Here is a 19,737-nt window from a genome sequence, read left to right as displayed (position 1 = left end):
AAAAAAAAAAAAATGTGCTAACTTAAAATCAGATTTAAAATCAATTCAAAATATATCTTGAAGGAAAAACTACTTTTAAACAAATTCATTCAGAACTTATCCTAATAGAACTATAAAGTCTTTTTTTTTTTATTAGATCTGAGATTATCAATGTCAGACTGTATTTTTGCAAGAGTACTTCCAATGTTGGAAGTCCTTAATTAGCGATTCTATAATGTTTTCATTATTTTTAATCCAATTGTATTATTCCCAGATCTTTTTCTGTTTATTCATAGTAATACACAACTGCTTTTAATAAATCATTAATTTATTTGTTTTACTTTTTTGCAAAAATCAGCATGACTATAAATTATTTAAATTTCAGAACAGAAGAAAATAAAAGTGATAAAACATGAGAGTAAGTGACTTCCTCCAGCTGGAGTGGGGTTTGGAAGATAAAATCTGCATGTGTGTAGTATACTATTTGTCTGAAACAAAAAAAAAATTAAAACATTTTACATAATGCAAACAATTATGTACAGATTTGCTCAAACAGTAACAAAAATCACATTTTTACAGCATGGACCTATAAAAAAGTATACAGCTGGAGGATGGAGAGAGTCATCCCAGATGAACAAAAAAAGCAGTGAAGGGGGTGGGGGGGGGGAGTGAAGCTCATTATTCATAGTAACATAAGAGTGCGCAATACTATATCCTACATCTGCCATGTATGTAATATGCCCACCCAGTGTGTCCAAACTCTTCTTATGACTTCCATCCAAATCCTCCTTATACTGCTGCAAAACAAGAGAAGAAAATTTAAGCGGGCTTTCTGTTTCAGTGCTGGAGGGAGATTAGTCTGCCAAGTATTTTCCCTGCTTAGCCAGCCTCCCTAGTAGATTTAAATTAAATAAATACAGAATAGGTTGAAAGTAAAAAAAAAAAAAAGTGCACCTTTTTATTAAGTAAAATGCACTGAAATAAAAATAGTTAACCAACTAAATGGTGGAAGCAACAGAGCCTAATATTGGTGGGGTAATACATATGGAAGTAAATTTTACAACCCGCACAGGTGACGCGGCAATTTTATTACATGCCTCCATGTGCTATAAAATCTGCCATACGCACGTAACTGCGCGCACGTTTCTGCACACAAATGACAACTCGAGCTCGTAAGTGGGGGGGATTTTAGTAGATATGCACGCAGACGCATTTACCTGTTTTCCCAGTTCATCCCAGTAGAGGAGAGGACTTCCTATAAACCCCCTGGATAATTTGTCTCCCTTTTACCCTGTTAGTCCCAACCTTTAAAGCCCCACTGACTATAGCCCAGTTTTGTTTGTTACATGACCTATACGCCGTCCATAGCAGAAGTAAAGTTAAGTGGTAGGGGACCCCAGCACGTGCTTGTGCATCTAAATACGCACAGACTTCATGGTGCAGTCACAGGCAGTCTACGCTCCACCCCTTTTAGTGAAAACATTTTTTTATGTGCGTAGCTGAGCTTTTTTTTTTTTTTTTTTAAATCCACACAGCGCGTGCCAGGCTGAGTCACTTGTGTATTTCCCAGCTTTGGCGCATGCAGGGCCTTTAAAATTGACCAGATTGTTTTTATAAATTGAAATTTTAGCCAGTTTTCCAAAGCTATACAGTTACATCATATATTATTTCACAGCATAAGTGTGCTGGGAAATTAATTATCCTATTTAGAGGGCCATGTTAACTATTGCTCGTAAGTCACTGTCACAAGTTTCATAGGTACTTGAAGTCAACTGCAAATGCATATTTTATTTATCCTTATTTCATTTACCACCTTTCCCATAGACTCGAAGCTGATAAGGAATATAAAGCAAAGATATAATTTAAAAAGTAATACACTAAAACATAATCAAACAACAAAAAAATATAATTAGCAGGACAAAATCAAATTTAAGCCAGGCCCAGCTTTTGAACATTCTAGACAGTACTGTTGCTTAAAGTCTTTGCCCACCTAGTATAATGGTCTGTTAAGAGATGCTAACAAACAGCAGTTAATAGAGACCAGCCTTTGTGGGCCATACTAAATCTGCTTCATGGCAAGCAATAGCCCCCAATCAAACTATGCAAACAAATGTAAATGATTTCCATTTTTCACGGTTTTATGCAAAGTTATTAAACATTTCAGTAGAGATGGTCCATTAAATACGAAAAAGATCTACAGATCGCTATCTGAAAACAACCCAGAAGTGGTTCATGGTTCATGATTCCTTTAGATGAGAAATCCATGGCTCCAATGGCAGAGAACCTTTTAGAGGAGAATACCTCCTACTAGAGAAGAGTAGTTGAGTGTTTGCAGGCCTGGAGGAATCTTTCCTTTTTAGCAGGAGAGAGGACTGTGCAGGCTCTTAAGCAAACTATATACTCTTGGCCTACTCCCCAGACCTGCACTGAACAGGAAAGTGAGTTTTGTAGGCTTGGGGAAATCTCTGTGCCATGCAGCACAAAGCAGTGAAGGAAGAATAGTGTGCATGGACCCATGGAATCTCATAAGAAGTAGCATGATGGGTCAGACCAATGGTCCATTGAGTGTAGCATCCTGTCTGTGACTGTGGCTACTCTGGGTCACGTAAAAGTACCCTGCTCATTCCCAGAATTAAGTGATGGCCATCCCTACATCTACCTGTCTAATAATTGTTAGCAGGTAATCTATACCCTATAATTAATTTTGTCTCATTTGCAAGGAGAAAAGATTTGTGTAGACCCAGGGAACGAACACACACACACACACTCACACTCACACACACACTTTTGCTGTACGTACTTGTGGCCTTCTGAAAATATGCTTGGCCCACACAATGGCTGTTTATGATGATTTTATATGCACAAACCCCGGGTAGGTCTTTCGCCCTTATTGAGCAGGTCTGTCATATCTTTACTATTCAAAGGACCAGGCCACCCCTGAAATGGTAAAAGGCATCAATCCAGATGGATGAGTCTTAGGTAACCCTCCCCGGAGGAGGCCAACATGAGTGCTGAGGCATAGAGGAGACGGGCAGCGGAATGCCTCAGAGGGAGCTGATGCCATTGTTTGAGAAGAGGTGTGGGTGGGGATCTGGAGGGGGTGCTGCAAAGGGAAGGGATGACAGAAACCATTCTTTAAAGGAGGGGGCTGGAGAAAGGAAATCCTGAACCTGATACTTAGGGCCGGTTAATATGGGTGATTTTGGGAGGTAGCTGGCAGCATGCAAGATAGTTTTTTGGTTACCGTGCAAGTGGCCACACTAGTATTGGCAAGACTTCGGCACATGCTAAAACTTATTGTATAATACAAAACAAAAACCTGTTCCCTCAGCTGAAGCAGTATTCTCAAAACCACACTGCTAGATCATTTAATTGCAAAAAGATGATTGGGGCTCTCATTTCTATAAGCAAACTGTTTCCAAAACCTCCATGAAACTTTATTAAAATCTGAAGGGCCTCAAAGAGCGGCATCGCGCTATGACTATACAACTCTTTATGCATTTTAATTCTCCTTATTGCCGCTAACAACTCTCATCATAAGTCCCCACTTGTTGAACTTTTTTTTTTTTTTATGGCATATAAAAACGCTTATGTGTACTTCCTTTAGATTTTCAAAATATCTTCTAAAGGCCCATTGTACTCAATGCTTAGAATTTCCATATAAACACAGTATAATGGCCAAAATTACTTAACTTGCTTCAAACAGTCCCACAGCATTTCTTTGTTCAGATCCCGACATTGGTTGCGTTTTGGATATAATCCTGCATCAGGGGGTTGGTTACTTCATCCAAGTTTGCTTACTGCTGTAATGGCATTCGCCACCAATTCGTAGTGTTATTGCAAAATAGGAAAGCAGCCATTATTCAAATACCTCCTGACCAATCAGATGATGACAAATGTAGAATTGTGATCGGCCAAAAGAACAAACCTTCTCTGTATACCACTTTTTGCCAGCTCCAAAGTAAACCAATCAAAAATGAACACATATAAGAGCGTGATAGGTGCTATGGCGGCATATAAACTTGGAACTGATCCTTAAGGAGCTGGAAACCCAAAGGAGCAGAAGGAAACTGCCATGTCTAAACGAATGGTATGCAGGAATCAGGAAGGCTGACATGTTTTCAGAAATCCAAAAATGTTGTTAAATGTCTCATCCCTTGCATACACTATGCCTTGATCTCATTGCCTCACCAATAGCACTGTGCATCACAAGGGAGTAATCCCTTCAGAAAAGAATATGGACTGCATTTTGCCTTGCTGAAGCTTCGGTCTTCATTTCATCCCTCCTGGGGTAGTATGCTCTGACATCTCAGAACTGCACTACACATAGGGCTTCTGCTTTTAATTTGGCAAACTGAAAAGCCAGGCAGGTGCTGCAGGCAGCATTGACCTCCTGCAGCTGTCTAGTAACGTGTTCCAACACAGCAATGTTTGCGCTTTTGAATGAAATCATCCAAAAACTGCGAATGCCATTCTACGGTTGCCACAATTGCAGGAGGTCAGCACAGCCTGCAGCTCAGAGCTCCTGCCAGACTCAGCAACTTGCCAAATTAAGAGCACCCAAAGCCAGAAGCCCTAACTAGCACAAGAAGGGGGCTAAGGGGACAGCGAACGGCAGGCTCATCTGCCTCACAACATTGTTCACCTTCTACACTCCACAGCCTGAAAATCTCAGTAACACCGGAGGCACAAAATAACTGTGCAGGCTACATCAGGACTTTTGCTTATTGTATTATATCCTTCGTACAGGCCAATGTTAAAATGTGCGTTCAGTCGAATGCACCTTCTTGCCTGCTCTTCAGCATGCATTTTCTGCACACAAAACCTATGCCCAATGCTGCAAGGAGTTTTGCTTGCAGAAAATGCACACTTCTAACTGGGAGTACTGCTTAGCGCCCTCGCCTGGAAATCCCATGCACATGAGGGCATTAAGCGCTACCCCCGTAATGCAGAGAGGCTGCATTGAGCCAGCACACATTTTTTTAACGCTGGAAATTTAACTCCAGGTCAGAACTGGAGTTGTTTCCAGCGCTACTGCACTGGCCCTTAAACCCCCGAAAAGGGAGGAAAAACGTTATAAAATGTCCACGGATAGTATTGACTTATCTGGGTAAATAGCGGCTGCCACCACTTCCCCGCATACGTACCAACTTATCTGTCTATCTGGCGCGGGTCACTGCTACTTAGCTGATAAAGTACTTATGTGGCTAAGTAGCGGTGACCCTCGCCAGATAAATGGATAGGTGCTGACTTATCCGTCTATCTGGCAGTTGCTTCCCAGATAGCTGGATAAATACCAATTTATACACCTAAGTGGTGGCTGCAGCTGTCACAGATGGCTCCCCCCTCCCTTCCTGAGTTAAAGTGTGCGTTCAGCCTGTGCCGAACTCACATTTTAAAGTTTTTCTCCATTTTTTTTAACTCCTGATGCATTAGGATATCATTAGCTTACTGCATCCGGAGTTTTAAAAAAAAAAAAAATTTAACCTGTTTACAATGTGCACTGGAAACCAGCGCAGTTTTTTTAACGCTCGGATTATTGCCTCGGCCCTATAGCTATTTATTTGTGGTGCTGCTTAAGCAAGTTTGTCCCTCATTCTTCCTTCTGGCGAAGTGCAATGCAGCTGGCGCGTATGGAGATGTTTCCTTCCTGCAAAGAGAAAGAGAGAAGTCCTGATGGTCCTGTGCTACAGACATTTTTGTTGAAACTTGTTTTGAGTCAGGGTGGCTTCATGTATTAATTACTTTCTTGTGCAGTTGGTGTGACTGCTGGTTCCAGTGTTTTCTCTTTTGGGGATGTGATTAAGCTTAGTGCCTCAAGGTGCCGAGCACCTGCACGTGCCTGTACCGAGATTGCTATAGAATTACCGGGCCAGTCTAATGGCTCCGCAGCAGCTCTGGAGCAGCGTCTGCGGCAAGAATTAGCAAAGCTCCAAAGCCATCTGGGCAAAAGCTTCCGTCTTTTCTTTTATGTTATAAACATTAAGCAGTTTTCCAAGCTTCTTGCGCCTGTATAATTTATTGTGGGGGCAATCATGAAAACTGCCCTTGTTGGTACAAGCTCCAGGGGTACTTTTACCCGTGGGGTTTTCACCAGGAATCAAAGCAAAAGTCCTCCCGTGCTTGTGCATTGACTGTTGCCCCCAGGAAAAAAAATCATCCGCACATTGTGTCTGCTTTCTGTACGTGCAATTTTCCCTTCAGCAACAATGTGCATGGTTGACTAGCCCGCTTTCCCGCCACCCATGAGTCTGCCGCTGCTGTGGAAAACTGCGGGTCATTTTACCCCCATGGACAGGCTTGGTAGTAACCAAAGTTCTGATTTTGGCAGGTACAATGCGTTTTACCTATGCAAAAGGGCTCTCGTTCTTGCTTCGTTGGGTGAGGAAAAGGGAATCTTAAGAGTCAGCACAGTGAGGAGATCTCAGAGGAGAGGAGGGAGAGGACCAGGAATAAGGGGAGGAGAAGAGGACTGGGGTGGGGAAGATCAAAAGAGAAGGAGTGGGGGAGATAAAAATTGGGAATCTGGGATCAGGGGTTTGGGGGGTTGGGGTTCCAGGGTCTGGAGTAAAGGGAGAGGCAGAAAGGAAGGGAGATTCCAGGAATTGGGAAATAGGAATCCAAGATCAAATATGGGAGGCTTCAAATTATGGTGGGGGGGATCTGGAGGAGGAGGGAAGTAACTCTACCCTCCTTCAATCCTGCTCCCCCTTGTATTGTCATCCTCTCTCTAATCTCCTCCCCAATCTGCTGTCCATGTGCACACGCACGGTGCTGATTCCTGCTCTCCCCCATCCTTTCCCTGTCTCTCTCACACACAGGCACATGCCCCCAGCCAATCCCCTCTCATTCCCGACTCCTAACTCTATCACTGCCCCTAATCTGTGCCAACTGGAAAAGGAAAGCAACCGCTGTGACGGGAAGGGAAGTGCTGTATCAGAGAGCAGAGCAGCTCTTCTTTGCTCTACTCTGTCCCCCTCCCTTCTTTTCTATGTATGCTGCTTGGGAAGGGCTGGAGCAGGAGCCAGAGTGAAATTCAGCACGGCACGCCTTATGCCAGCCTATGGCTCCGAGATCTTTGCCATCCCTAGTGTGCCTGCAAAGACCAGATGGGGGAACAGAGGGTAGTCCTATTAAAATAAGGGGGAAACTGCCAGGGAGTTGTGAATCCCAGAACTGGTTCTGATTGAGCGGGAAGAGAAAAAGAAGAAAATGCCAATAGAAAGGAACCCTCAAGTCTCATACAGGTAAATTCTTCACCCCAGACCCTGTAATTGTGCTGTTGCTCCAAGTGTGTCAAAAATAGAAATTGGTGAGAATTTAGAGACGAGGTCTTCCTCAAACAAAGAGCCTGACACCTCTAAGAGAGCAACTAGTGATTTAAGAAAGCAGAACTAAGACGTGTGTATGTGCGCGCGCCAGGGTCGACTAATTCAGTCCTGGAAAGTGCTGCAGGGACCATAGAAGAACGTCTCTTCTCATTCGTGTAGGACCGGTGCTTCCATTAGGCAAACTAGGCGGCCAACTAAAGAACCAAAATCTTGGGGACAGAGAAATCCTTCCAGCGTGAGGCATAGAGGGCACAATTCTGCCAAATAAGGGAGCACCGTGCTGGAACTCTCACTGACGGGGAAGCTGGGGAAGAGGGGTGCATGACCAAAGGGTTGACCTTGGGTGCCAAATACGTTTGCTCCGGCCCTGCAGGCGTGCTGAAGAAGGCGGCCTCCGGTGCCGGTAACGGCAGCCTTTCTGCTTCCTGGCTGGGCTGAAACTCTTCCTGAGAACTGGGCACGGTGGCTCATCATTTGCAGCCCATAATTTCCAAAGCCATTTGTATGCGTAAACAGTCATTTTAACCCTGTAAATCAACTTTTGCTGAAAACTGCCCTCCCTCCACATGGCTATAAGTATGGGCTGGGTTGCATAATGCGTGTATTATTATCTGCTCTGAGAGGAGATGTTTCTGATGGGGGGGACGGGGGACGTGTGTATTATCTGCTTTGAGGGGAGGTGTTCCGGGGCTGGGTGAGGAGAGAAAGGGTGTATCATTATTTGCTCTGAGGGGAGGTGTTCCCTGGGAGATACTGCTATATGCATTGAGGGAATACGTTCCCGTGGGAGGTGGGTGTATTATCTGCACTTGAGGGGAGGTGTTCTGGGTGGGGGGAGGGTTATCCTATTAAATGCATTGAAGAGATGTGTTCCTTGCGGGGGTACTGTTTGCAATGAGGGGTCCACCAAGGTGGGATGTGTGCTATTATCTGCACTGAGGAGAGGTGTAAGGCGGGGGGGGGGGGGGGGGGGGGGGGGGATCAGAAATTGTGTTGTTTTCCTATTTCCTTGCAGGTGCATTAGTCCAAGAGGAAGTTTTTTTGTAGCAAGCTTGGAAGGCAATGAGTTTGCTACTTTCTGCTTGGAACTTGGTGCAGGGTCTTCCAGTGAAAAGTGGAGTCTCAGTGCACGGCCCTCTCTATCCATCCTCCCTCCCTCCCTACCCCCACCCATGAGGATCCACGCCCTAGCTCCCTGTGGACTGTTGCAGGACTCTGCCTTTCGACTGAGACTGACCACTGCCTGCTGCTGCGGCCTGAGACTCCGCCCTTCCCGTTTCTTTCCCTCACTCCCAGCGCTTCCTCCTCCGTGCTTGCGGCTGCAGTCAACCTGAGAGGCACAATCCCAAACCAAGCCTCTGGTGTGTGCTTTCTGTTTGCAAGCATGAAGGCCCGTCTCCGAACCATGTGGCAGGCCTAAATATCTATTCTTTCAACAAGTCCAGTGGTCAAGGGTGATTTATGAATTGTCTAAAAGTTGAACTGGGAAAAAAAAAACCACACACAATGTCACATAAGTTAGCAGCGAGGACTGATGGCAGAAAATAACTAGGGAATAAGGGCTCTCATCAATCCTGCAGCACCAGAATTGCATTTGTAATTCTTCAGAATTATTTTCCTAGCAGGTCCTTATATGGCAGAAAATCTGAATACAGCACAAACAAACGGCGAAAGAGCAAAACCCAGCTCAGGAATTTCCAATAAAGTGGAAGTTATGGTCAAGAAATGTAACAGTCCACAAAAAATGTGCCATTCAATTCCCTTGTAGCCTCTATCGTTCTAGGTTTAAAGGTCCCTCCTGATGCAGCATGTTGAATCACTGTTCCGTGTCAGGGGACCGTGTAAGATTCTTCTTGAACTTGCAGTGCCATCCTAAAAGCTCCGAATTACCCCTCTGCTTTTGCAAGTTAAAAAAGACATTTTGTGGACAGTTACATTTCTTGACCATACCTTCTACTTTATTAGAAAATCTGAATCCCATAGTTCTGAAGCTCAGGAAAAAAAAAATGTATGCAACAGCCACTTCCCCAAAGAAATGATCCTGTTTACATCTAAATTAAACACAGATATTATGAACATGCTCAAAGGAGAGCTTCACTATTGCCAATTTCTGCCTACAACATCATATTTTTCCACTATCAATGTGGGAACAGAGTGCCTTGCAAAACATCTTGAGGACCCAAAAGACTCTCTTGTGCTTTTCTGGACAAAGGGAAAATGTCCCCTGACTCGCTCGTTTGATATGGTCAAGGCAAGGCTTTAATGCACCGTGCGGCCAAGCTTCCCTCTGCACTCGTGTTAGACAAAGGGGCTGTCAGGCAGAGATGGAGCAGTTTGTCACAGATGGCGCTGCTTAGCAGTACAGAGAGCGTCTGCAGTGCTGAACTGCTTTGTGGCTTGCTCTGGGTGTGGTGTAGCTGGCCAGATCCAAACCCGGCACGCACGTGTGCGCATCTGGGAGCTGTCACGCGTTCACACATGTGGCACAAAGATAACAAGGCTTTAATAAAACACCTAGCAATGTAACATTGGAAACCCCTCCCCCCCCCCCCCCCCCATGCAGAGAAAAGTAAGCGCAGGCAGGGTGTATATGCCTAATTTTACATGCACAGTTGTCATGAAATGTTCCAGACACAGAGAGAGACATAGACACACAGAGTACACCCAGCCCAAAGCACACTAGACAAACACAGTGATACACAATCCATAACCCCCAAGGCCCGTGCTTCCATTAGGCAAACTAGGCAGTAGCCCAGAGTGGCAAAAATCCCATCGGCTCAAGGCTCAGAGGGGGAAAGCCAAAGAAGGGAGCTGTTGCCAATAGGTAAGCTGGGAATGGAGGGGGACGCATGGTCAACGTTTCACCTAGGATGCCAAATACTCTTGCGCCAGCTCTGCATAACATACCCAGGCACACAGGACACACACCACAATGGTAAGGAGTAGAACATTTTTTCAAAAAAACTTAGGTGCCAGGCAATATTTTTTAGGAGCTGAGAAAAACTCCATCCCGCCCTGTCCTCCTCTTTTTTTTTTTTTTTTTTTCTTTTTGCTTTTATACTATTTTACTAATTTTTCTTTCTATTTTTGTATTTTCCTTAATTTGCTCATTTTTTCATATTTTGATTTGCTTACTTAATTAATTTACACTTTTTGCCTTTTTTTCTCCCTTCCCCACCCTCCTGTCTGTGTCTCCTCTACTTCCTCATCCTCTCTGCTCATTCTTCTCCCCCCCCCCCCCCCCCCCCAGCAGGCAACAGATGTGACCTCTCTCCCTGGATAGGGGACCCAGCTGCAGCAGCATCTCTTCCTGGGCTGAGGCCTGAGGGTGGCACTGCAGTGGCTGCTCCCATTGTCCAGTCCTGCTGCAGAGTAAACAACTCCTCACCTGGGGTCCGCCTCAGCAGAAGAAGCTTCTCTCCCCCTGGCCCACTGAAAGAGACGCATGGCTAATCCCTGGCCTGCTTACACTGATGTCACTATGCCCTGGCAGCTTCTGAGCTTGCAATGCCTCTGCGGCAGAAAGACTCCACGGTGTAGATAGGTTTCCTTTCCTGATTGGGCAGTCAGTGTGCCCTCCCCCACAGCTTGCTCACCCTTGATGTAAAGCACAAACATAATATGCCTGCAAGTGATGTGAGGCCATAGTGCTTTTCTGTTCCTAGGGATTGTCCAACATACCAACAAGAGAGAGAAATCGCTTTTAATTTCCTGTCGACGAGCCTGCTACAGTAGCACGGAAAAACTGTGCAAAAAAGCATTCTATCAATTATTAGTAAAGCACATGATAGACTGATGAGCAGTTCACACAAAAGATTGAAACACGTACTAACTAGATTTCTGAAAATTGCAATTTTCCTGTTTTTTTGACTCTTGCATCCTCTTTTGGACTTATTCTTAGGTTTCCTTTATTTTTCCTACAGAGTATTTGAGTTCTTACACTTCTTGTGTATTTAGCTCAGGCCTTTTCAGTGGTAGCTCAACATGAATTGCATGTATGTATTTAATTAATATAACATGAGTTGCATGTATGTATTTAACTTATTTCTCACCTGTACACGCGTGTGCTCCAGGCAATTCACAAGAGTGGTGTTAGCTGCATCTCTGATTTACAAAGGATCTACTTCATGAGTCGTCTTCACTTGCTCATTTGCCAGCTGTCCAAGCTTACATGCACTGATGCTGCAGGGTGTGCGACATTCATTGCACCACTGTTCAGTCCAATTTATAGTGGTGGGCCTGCCAAAGTATTACTACACGATTTAGCCAAAAGACCAGGAAGCACCAATCCCTCCTTCAGAATGAATTATAAATCAGAAAGAAAGAGGATCTTTTTTTTTTTTTTTTATTTTATTTATTGCATTTTCACAAATTAACAAGTATTACAGCTTATAGAAAAAATACAAGAGAGAATTTTACAAGAAAAAAAGGTACACTTAGTGATTATCTTATTTCAGGAACATAGCATATCTCTCTTGTAATATTAAAGAAATAGAAGGGAGTTCCAAAATGTAAAATAACAGGAGCAGAATTATACAATAGTAATAATATATGAAACAGGCTGCCACTATGCCATTTACCTATATTATCGCAGTCGAGCTTATACATTTTAGACAGTGCCAATTGAAGTACAAGAATCTAAATAAATACATAGATGTTCTGGATTGAAATATATTTGTTTAACATTTTGATGAATTAAGATACATTGGCAAGGGAATCTAAGATTAAATTTAGCCCTCACCGCCAAAGCCTCTGCATACATTTGAAGGAACTTTTTCCTATGTTCCTGGGTGGAACGGGTAATATCTGGAAAAATCCAGACAGGATACCCAAGAAATAAAGATTGCCTATGGCAGAAGAAAGACCTTAATATCAAATCTCTGTCCTGAGAGAAAACACATGAAAGAAAAAAGAGTGTCTCATCTGGTTATCACAATATCAGTTGAAGTTTCCAAAAGCTGTGTTAAATCAGGTTCTGCATCCAAAACTTGTTCCGAATTATCTGATCTTATGGATTTTGTCATATAAACTTTAGCAAATGTAGGCATGATTTCTTGAGGAATTTCTAGTATCTCAGTAAAATATTTAAGTCCGCAGGAGACGGATTCGATTGGGGAAAATTCAAGACTCGTAGATTTAAACAGCGGATAGAATTTTCAATGTTTTCCAATCTTCACAAATGTGAAAAATCAGGCTTGATTAACTGGTCTTGATTTTGCTGTAAAGAGGTAACTTTAAGTTCTAGAGCTGAAATTTTCTTTTTCTGAGAATCTGTTTCCAGTTCCAAAACTTGAAATCTTCCCGCAGAAGATTCTTCAACCAAAGAAGAAATAGACCTTTCAAAAACCATTAAGGCAGACCACAAAGAGTCCATAGTAATAACCGATGGCTTCGGTAAGGCCGGACATATTAATTTAAATTCCATACCTCGATCTTCTTGTCCAAGCTTCGACTCCCCAGAATCTTTACTTTTACCTTTTGAAGTTGAAATTTTCACCAATGGGAGGGCTGGCACATCGGTCCCTGGCGTAGAGCTCTTCAAAATCGCTGAGGCCTCAAAGCCAGCAGAAGGGGCCAACACAGTCATTCTCTCAGCATTAGCATTTTCCTCCAAAACCACCAATCTAGGACTTGACGGTCCACATGGTGGTGAAGAGAAATCCAAATTCATGGAATTGTAGGTAAAGGAGGGGGGTCAGCGGTGCTCCAGGGTTAAGCGTGGTCTGAATGTCCGGTGACTGGTCCATCTGCTCCTCATGGGCAAGGATCCGAAGGCAAAGGATGCCTCTGGAGTACTCACACTAGCGGCCGGGTAGAGAAACCCCTGAATAGTCGGTTGCAATGGGTCTGGGATAGGAGTAGTAGCCCCCGTTTCCCTGATCTTTACATTCCTCAAGCTCTTCTATCATCTGGTGGCCATCTTGGAACCCTCATCTGTGTATTATTATTATTTATTGAATTTACTTATATATACATCAAGAATCCACTTGAATCAGTAAACATGGAGACAAACAAAATGAACATCAATACTAAACCAAAGGTAATAAAAATAAAGAGTCTAAAAAATCTTAGTCCTCAATTCATAGAAGTCCTAAATTCATCCTAAGGAAAAAGATACATTTTTCAGGAGGTAAATATTAGCAGTGGGGGAGGCTCATAATGCATAAAATGAACAGTACATATCTGAATATACAAGATCAACTAGGACACAATGGGAAAGAGCCCAATAACGGCGAAGATCTATCGCTCAAAAAAGAAGTAAGTTGAGCAGGTATTTTATAATACATTTACACAGAAATTTAAGAATAAAAAATGCTCCCAAATCTTAACACCCAAGGCCTCAATGACTAGAACTGCTTCCTCTTCTTTTGGGTCTGCCTAGCAAGATCCGGGTATACACAAACTTTTAAATTTTGGAAAGTTTCCAATCGATGGCGAAAAAACTTCAAAACTCAGTCTCTGTCTGACTCCAGAAGAAATGTAGCAATAAGAGTTGAACGAGTACCCAGTTCAGTCTCTGGCATCTCTAGAACAGCCATAAGATTCAAATCAGGTAATTTAATTGGTGACAAAAAAACCCTGCATATTTCCCCCGTCTGATGGAATTTTCTTATAAGGTCCCTAGTGCCTCCTTAGTAGCGCTGGGCCTCATTTAAATACAGAATCGTGCAATGGGAGAGCGGGCGCTCAACTCTGAGTTCTGGCTCTCCAGCACCTTTTATTGAATCGGCCTATCTGTCAGGCTATGGCACCATGAGGCTTCAGTCACGATGACCCAGGGTTCCTCCCTATTTTATACCCTCTCCTCTCCCCTCCCCTCCATTTATCCCAGATATCACAGAAGCGGTTCTTTGTGTATACAGACCCACAAATCTGCCCCCTGGAATTCATTAACAATGTTGCTTTAAATTATGCTTTCTGAACCAAATGATTCACAGAGAGGCAACTGGCTGATGCTTTCTTGTGCACAGTATGGGCCTGATTTTCAAAAGCATTTGCATACTTAAAACTTGGATGTATACGCGTAAGTGGGCTTTTGAAAATTGCCCCAGGGTAGTACATGTAAAACTAGTGCAGAAAGGATTCCGCATGTATCTTTATGCGCTATGCAAAGAAACGTGCCGGGGGAGCGGGGGGGCGGAGTTCGGGGCAGGGAAACCATTTACGAAAGTGCATTCAATTTTTCTAAAGGAAGCAAGTAAATGCATGCATTGACATTTGCACCTACTCCCTAGTGGGTGTCAATCTGCGCATGTATGCCCCAGAGGGTCCCACGTGTTCCCACTAATTTTCAAAGTGGACTTGTGTGCCACGTACATGCTCTATGGCTTTCGAGCAAAATCGAGGTCCTTGTAAATATTCACTTGCTGCACACTTAAAATGCTCTTACCCCATGGGAACAGTAGACAAGTAACTTTCAGGTTTTGATACGATGACCACAATTTCAAGCATGTGTGTGTAATTTCTAAAGGAGCTGGAGGAAGATTCTAGAAAGGGTATTATATGGTCCTTGAGAACTGAAGCCTACGTCATCTTTGGATCACTCTCACATTAGACCCATAAAATAAATCCTATTCAACCAAAGTGTAAAAGGAGGAATTGCTTCAGTAAACAAAGGTGGTAGAGATACCATCTGGATATACAACTAGAGCAGGGGTGGCTACCTCTGGTCCTCAAGGGCCACAAACAAGCCAAGTTTTCAGGGTATCCACAATGAATATGCACGAGATAGATTTGCATATGATGGAGGCAGTATATGCAGATCTACCTCATGCACATTCATTGTGAATATCCTGGAAACCTGGTCTGTTTGTGGTTCTCAAGGCCCGGAGTTGGCCACCCCCTGAACCAGAGAGAGTTCTTTGGTGACTCAGGATAGCCACGTAGTTGAGCTCGACTTAGCACAGCTTGTTTCTGTGGTCTCTGCTACTTCCAGTAGATAGACTCACTTGGCCATCACTGCAAATACTTGAGATGTGAACTGTTTTTATTGGGTTCCATAAGCAACACCTGGGCTCCCTTGGCTGGTATGACCAACCAGTCTAAACATGAAAATTATGCAAGTTCTTTGGCTATATCCCTACATAAAAAGCTTTTGTCTATATACAGTATTAAGCATGGTTTATACTAAGATTGCCAGTCTATACACCTGCACTACCAATCTGTGTTTATATTAAATTCATTGATCCCTAACTAAACAGGTCATACTACTAAGAAACTGTTTAATAGCTTGCTTCTATGGATGCTAGCTCCCTGTGTCACCTTTCATGCTTAGTTAAAGATAGAATTACAATCTCTCTCCCCTCTGCGGGCTACCTGGAATACCATGATAGAGAAGCTAATGAACACACAAGTCTCCATTCTGCAAAACTTCTGAGCCATATAATTGACCAAACATCTGTGCCATAGCTTTGTTTTTTTCTTCATGCTGCAAAAAAGATATATGGAGTACTTTCTGAATATTCAACGCTGTCACGTGAACGCTTATTCCTTTGTACATTATTATTTATTTATTTATTTATTTTTGAAACAGGCAAATTTCTCAGAATAAATGTTATGAAAAATATCACATAATAAAGGAGGGGGTCGATTTTAAGACCTGCATGCTTGCGTCCTTGTGCGTGCAGTTTCCAGCATGCGCACGGACATGCTGATTTTATAATATGCACACCCATGTTATAAAATCTGATGCCCGCACGCACGTGCGTGATGGATTTTAAAATCCACGCACTCATGCGGGTGGCCCGCAACTCGCGTGCAGGGGGGAATTTTATAACCTACTCACAGCGATGCAACCAATTGAGTGGACTGAGAGGAAACTTCCCTGAACCTAACTTCCTACCTTTTCCCCTCTCCTCCCGACCCCTAACCTAACCCTACCTAGCCCCTAATTTTTTATTTTAATGCTTACTACTCCTCTGGAAGAGCAGTATCTTCCATGTGCCGGCCAGCTGCCAGCTTCCCTGGCTGTCCGGCCCACCCTCCACCCAGACCACACCCCTGTGCCACCCCTTTCAGCAGGCCCGGCACTGCGGCACATAACAGGGGTTACGTGCAGTGTGTACAAGGCCCGCCCATGCACGTAACCCCTGAAATTTATACGCATGGCCCTTTTAAAATCAGGCCAGATATGTCTGGTCTCCAGTTATCAGCATCTAATGCCAAATTATAACGTCAAAAGGGTCTTTCTCTTCTGGGATGCAAACTTTGAATGATCATTATAATGCTGATCTTCAAAATGGGATCAGTAGACTTCACTGCCCTGCGTAAGAGCCACAGTTTAGTTTCGCTTACTGAAATGTGATTTTATATAGGGCTGTGTATCCTGTAGGGCTTTTCCCATTTTGGATCTATGGGGGAAAATGCTTAATGAATCTTGCCCTTATTTAAAACTCTAATCCATATTCAATATATTCATCCTAAAACATAAGGAGTGAATTTTCAAAGGTGTTACATGCATATAAATAGCATATATCATAGCTATTTTCAAAAGCCCATTTCTATGTGTAAAACCTTTTGAGTGGAATGGAACAAGTAAATGTTAATCAGCTGTTTACTCTTTCAAAAAGTACAAAGACCAGGGGACACACAATGAAGTTACTAGGTGATACATTTAAAACTAACAAGAGAAAATATTTTTTTACTCAACACATAATTAAGATTTGGAATTCATTGCCAGAGGATGTGGTGAAAGCTATTAGTGTATCTGCATTTAAATACAGTTTGGACAAGTTCCGTGAGGAAAAGTCCATAGACCATTATTAAGGTGCAGTTGCAGAAATCCACTGTTTATTCTTGGGATAAGCAGCATGGAACCTATCTATGCCTTGGGATCCTGCCAGGCACTTGTGATTTGGATTGGCCACTGTTGGAAACAGGATACGGGGCTTGATAGACCCTTGGTTTGACCCAGTATGGCAAACCTTATGTTCTTATGACAATTCAGCCCTATAGAGTGACTTTTCAAAGGAGTTACATGCATAAAAGTAGCAATTTTCAAAAGATTTGTGTGTAAAACCTTTTGAAAATTACCTCCTAAGCTTTTGGGATTTCATGTGCTCTTTATGTCACCTACATTAAACCGACCAGAATAAACTATTGCAGAGCAATTCTCTGAAATAAACTTGACTCTAATAAATCTTGAACATGAAGAAACTTTGTCTGAGGTACAGAAACTAACTTAGAAAGTAAGTTCACCTTAGATGTTAGAAACAAGTTTGCATTGCGCTGCCCCAGTGTAGGAGAATGTTGAAATGTATAGATATAGATGAAGTAGAAAGTACAATAAAATGCTTCATAATAAACACTTCACCTGCATTTTTAGCTGTGCTTCTGTTTTCTCTACCTACCCTGCAGTGGTTCTCAGCCCTGACCTGGAGGTACACCTATTCTGGTCTTCAGGATACCCATAAGGAATATGCATTGGTATACATTAGAGACCCAGTATATGCAAAATGTTACTCCTGCATGGTTTGTTTTTTTTAATGAATATTCTGAAAAACAGACTGGTTGGGTGTGCCTCCAGGACAGGGATGATGACCAGCCAGGCAATGTAGAAACAGCATGAGAAGCAAACCAACCATGAGCGAAAGCTATGCCATTCTCAGCTGCGGACCAAGAGAGCCAGGAACGTTTATGAAGCCGGTCTGCATTGGCCGTATGCAAAGCCAGGCTTTGTTTGGAAATGATTCCTTCCTTTGCTTTAGACAGGACTAGGATGTTATAAAACTGATCTTATGTCAGCAATTAATTCATAGCGAGTAGGAAAATGTCCTGAATCTCAGAATTTTTTTTTTTAAATAATCTGCAAATCAAGAGCATGAATTTGCAGTGCTGCATAGTTCTCCCCCCCTCCCTATCCCACCTTAACAAAGACTTCAGTCTGAGGAGTTAGCGTTCCTTGTTTTTCCATTCTCCAGGTGCCCCTCTCCTTGGCTCCTAGACAAAAGGGAAGTTAAAGTTGGACTCTTCTGAATAATTGTGTGCACCTCTACTGCGCTGGAAAAAAAAAAGAGCTGGGCTTTATCAATGGCTTGAAGACGAGGTAAAGAATCCCTTCCCCCCCCTCCAAAAAAACACAAAAACGGTTCTTTATGGTCCAGAGAGCCCTCAAAGAAGCAGAGTCCTAATTGGCCGTGCAAGTTAAGTAGTTGGTAGGAGTGGGCATTGTATAAACCTTTGTTTCATTTTGGTTTTAATTTATTATTTTTGCATTTCAGTACAGGCTAAAACTGCTTAACACAGGCTAACGAAGTGAAATGTTTTTCGTGTCAATTCGGATCAGAAGCGGCCTGGCATGAAACGAACGCCATCGGCAATTTCCCGTGCCATTTTAAACTACCGCACATCCCTAGGAGCCAGCAGACACCACTTCTGGACTTTCAGCAGCAGGCAAGTAAATTTCCTTCAGAGAACCGAAGCAACCCTGACTTTGAAAGGGAATTTAGGATACCTGGCGTACAGCAAGGGGGAGGCTCAAGGCAATCTGCTGCCCGAGGTGAGCGATGAGATGGTACTCCAGGCACGGCAGAGGACCAAGCTGGGGCACCTTGGATTCTGGCCCTTTTGGTCATTTTAAAAATGCTGCAGAAGGGGGCAAGCAGGGGTCAGAGTTCCCAGAGGAGTGGCAGGCAGAGTTTCAGTGATGATATCTCTAGGATGTAGCAACCCTGCCATATTCCCAGGAACCCTATAACCTGCCTCCCATGTTTCCCCAGCATTTGCCCCCTGGAGAAGTGGGTGAATGGGTGGGGGGGGGGGGGGGGTGGGTCCTGTGTGTGGAAGACTCCAGGTTGGTGCAAGGGTATTAGTTGCCTTAGGGGAGCTTTAAAGCCTTGTGCCCCTTCCCTCCTGGTTCTCACCACACAGAACAACTGGGCATTTATAATAGATGTTACGTGAGAAAGGAAATTCATAGTCTGAGGTAAAAATATCACAACATGATATTGCTGTGGTGCCAACCCGAAAAACCTACAAGAAAGACAATTAGAACCCATAGACCTATTGAAAAGTGTGTTTGATGTGGACTTGTCCCTCAGAAAGCCATGAGTAAACTGAATTACAATTATACTATAGTAATTCTCCCATACCAAAACTAGCACTCAGTAACCACCCTACCTATGAAAAGGCAACACTGCAGATATTACAGCAGGCCCTAAAACTTCACTACATCTCCTATCAGGAAAACAGAACAAGCCAGGCTATAATAGACCCCGACACAGAAACTACAAGTTGTTAGCAGAATACGTCACATCGATGATACATGCAGAACCCAGACAGACCGCCTCACCCTGCCTAATGATATAACTGCCCCTGGAGCACAGAGTAAAAAAAAAAAAAAAAAAGGCACAAATTTGAAACTTGCAAGCAGTAGCCCCAGTCGTCAAGGTTTGTCATTGCTGCTCACAAGCTGAAAGCTTGTCGATCA

The 19,737-nt window shown here is 43.3% G+C and overlaps 1 protein-coding gene across 1 annotated transcript in view; it reads left to right on the top strand.

Annotated features, from left to right (window-relative positions):
* Positions 1-18,686, top strand: part of KCNQ1 (potassium voltage-gated channel subfamily Q member 1) — a 640,238-nt gene extending 621,552 nt beyond the window's left edge. The window contains exons 19-20 of the transcript XR_003853206.1: positions 18,230-18,354; positions 18,530-18,686. The gene's annotated coding sequence lies outside the window, so the exon portion shown is untranslated. The remainder of the gene's footprint in view (positions 1-18,229; positions 18,355-18,529) is intronic.
* The last annotated feature ends 1,051 nt before the right edge of the window (positions 18,687-19,737 follow it).

This window comes from Rhinatrema bivittatum, chromosome 17 (genome assembly GCF_901001135.1).
Source record: "Rhinatrema bivittatum chromosome 17, aRhiBiv1.1, whole genome shotgun sequence".
In the NCBI taxonomy this organism is placed as follows: domain Eukaryota; kingdom Metazoa; phylum Chordata; class Amphibia; order Gymnophiona; family Rhinatrematidae; genus Rhinatrema; species Rhinatrema bivittatum.
This window is presented reverse-complemented; position numbering and strand designations above follow the sequence as displayed.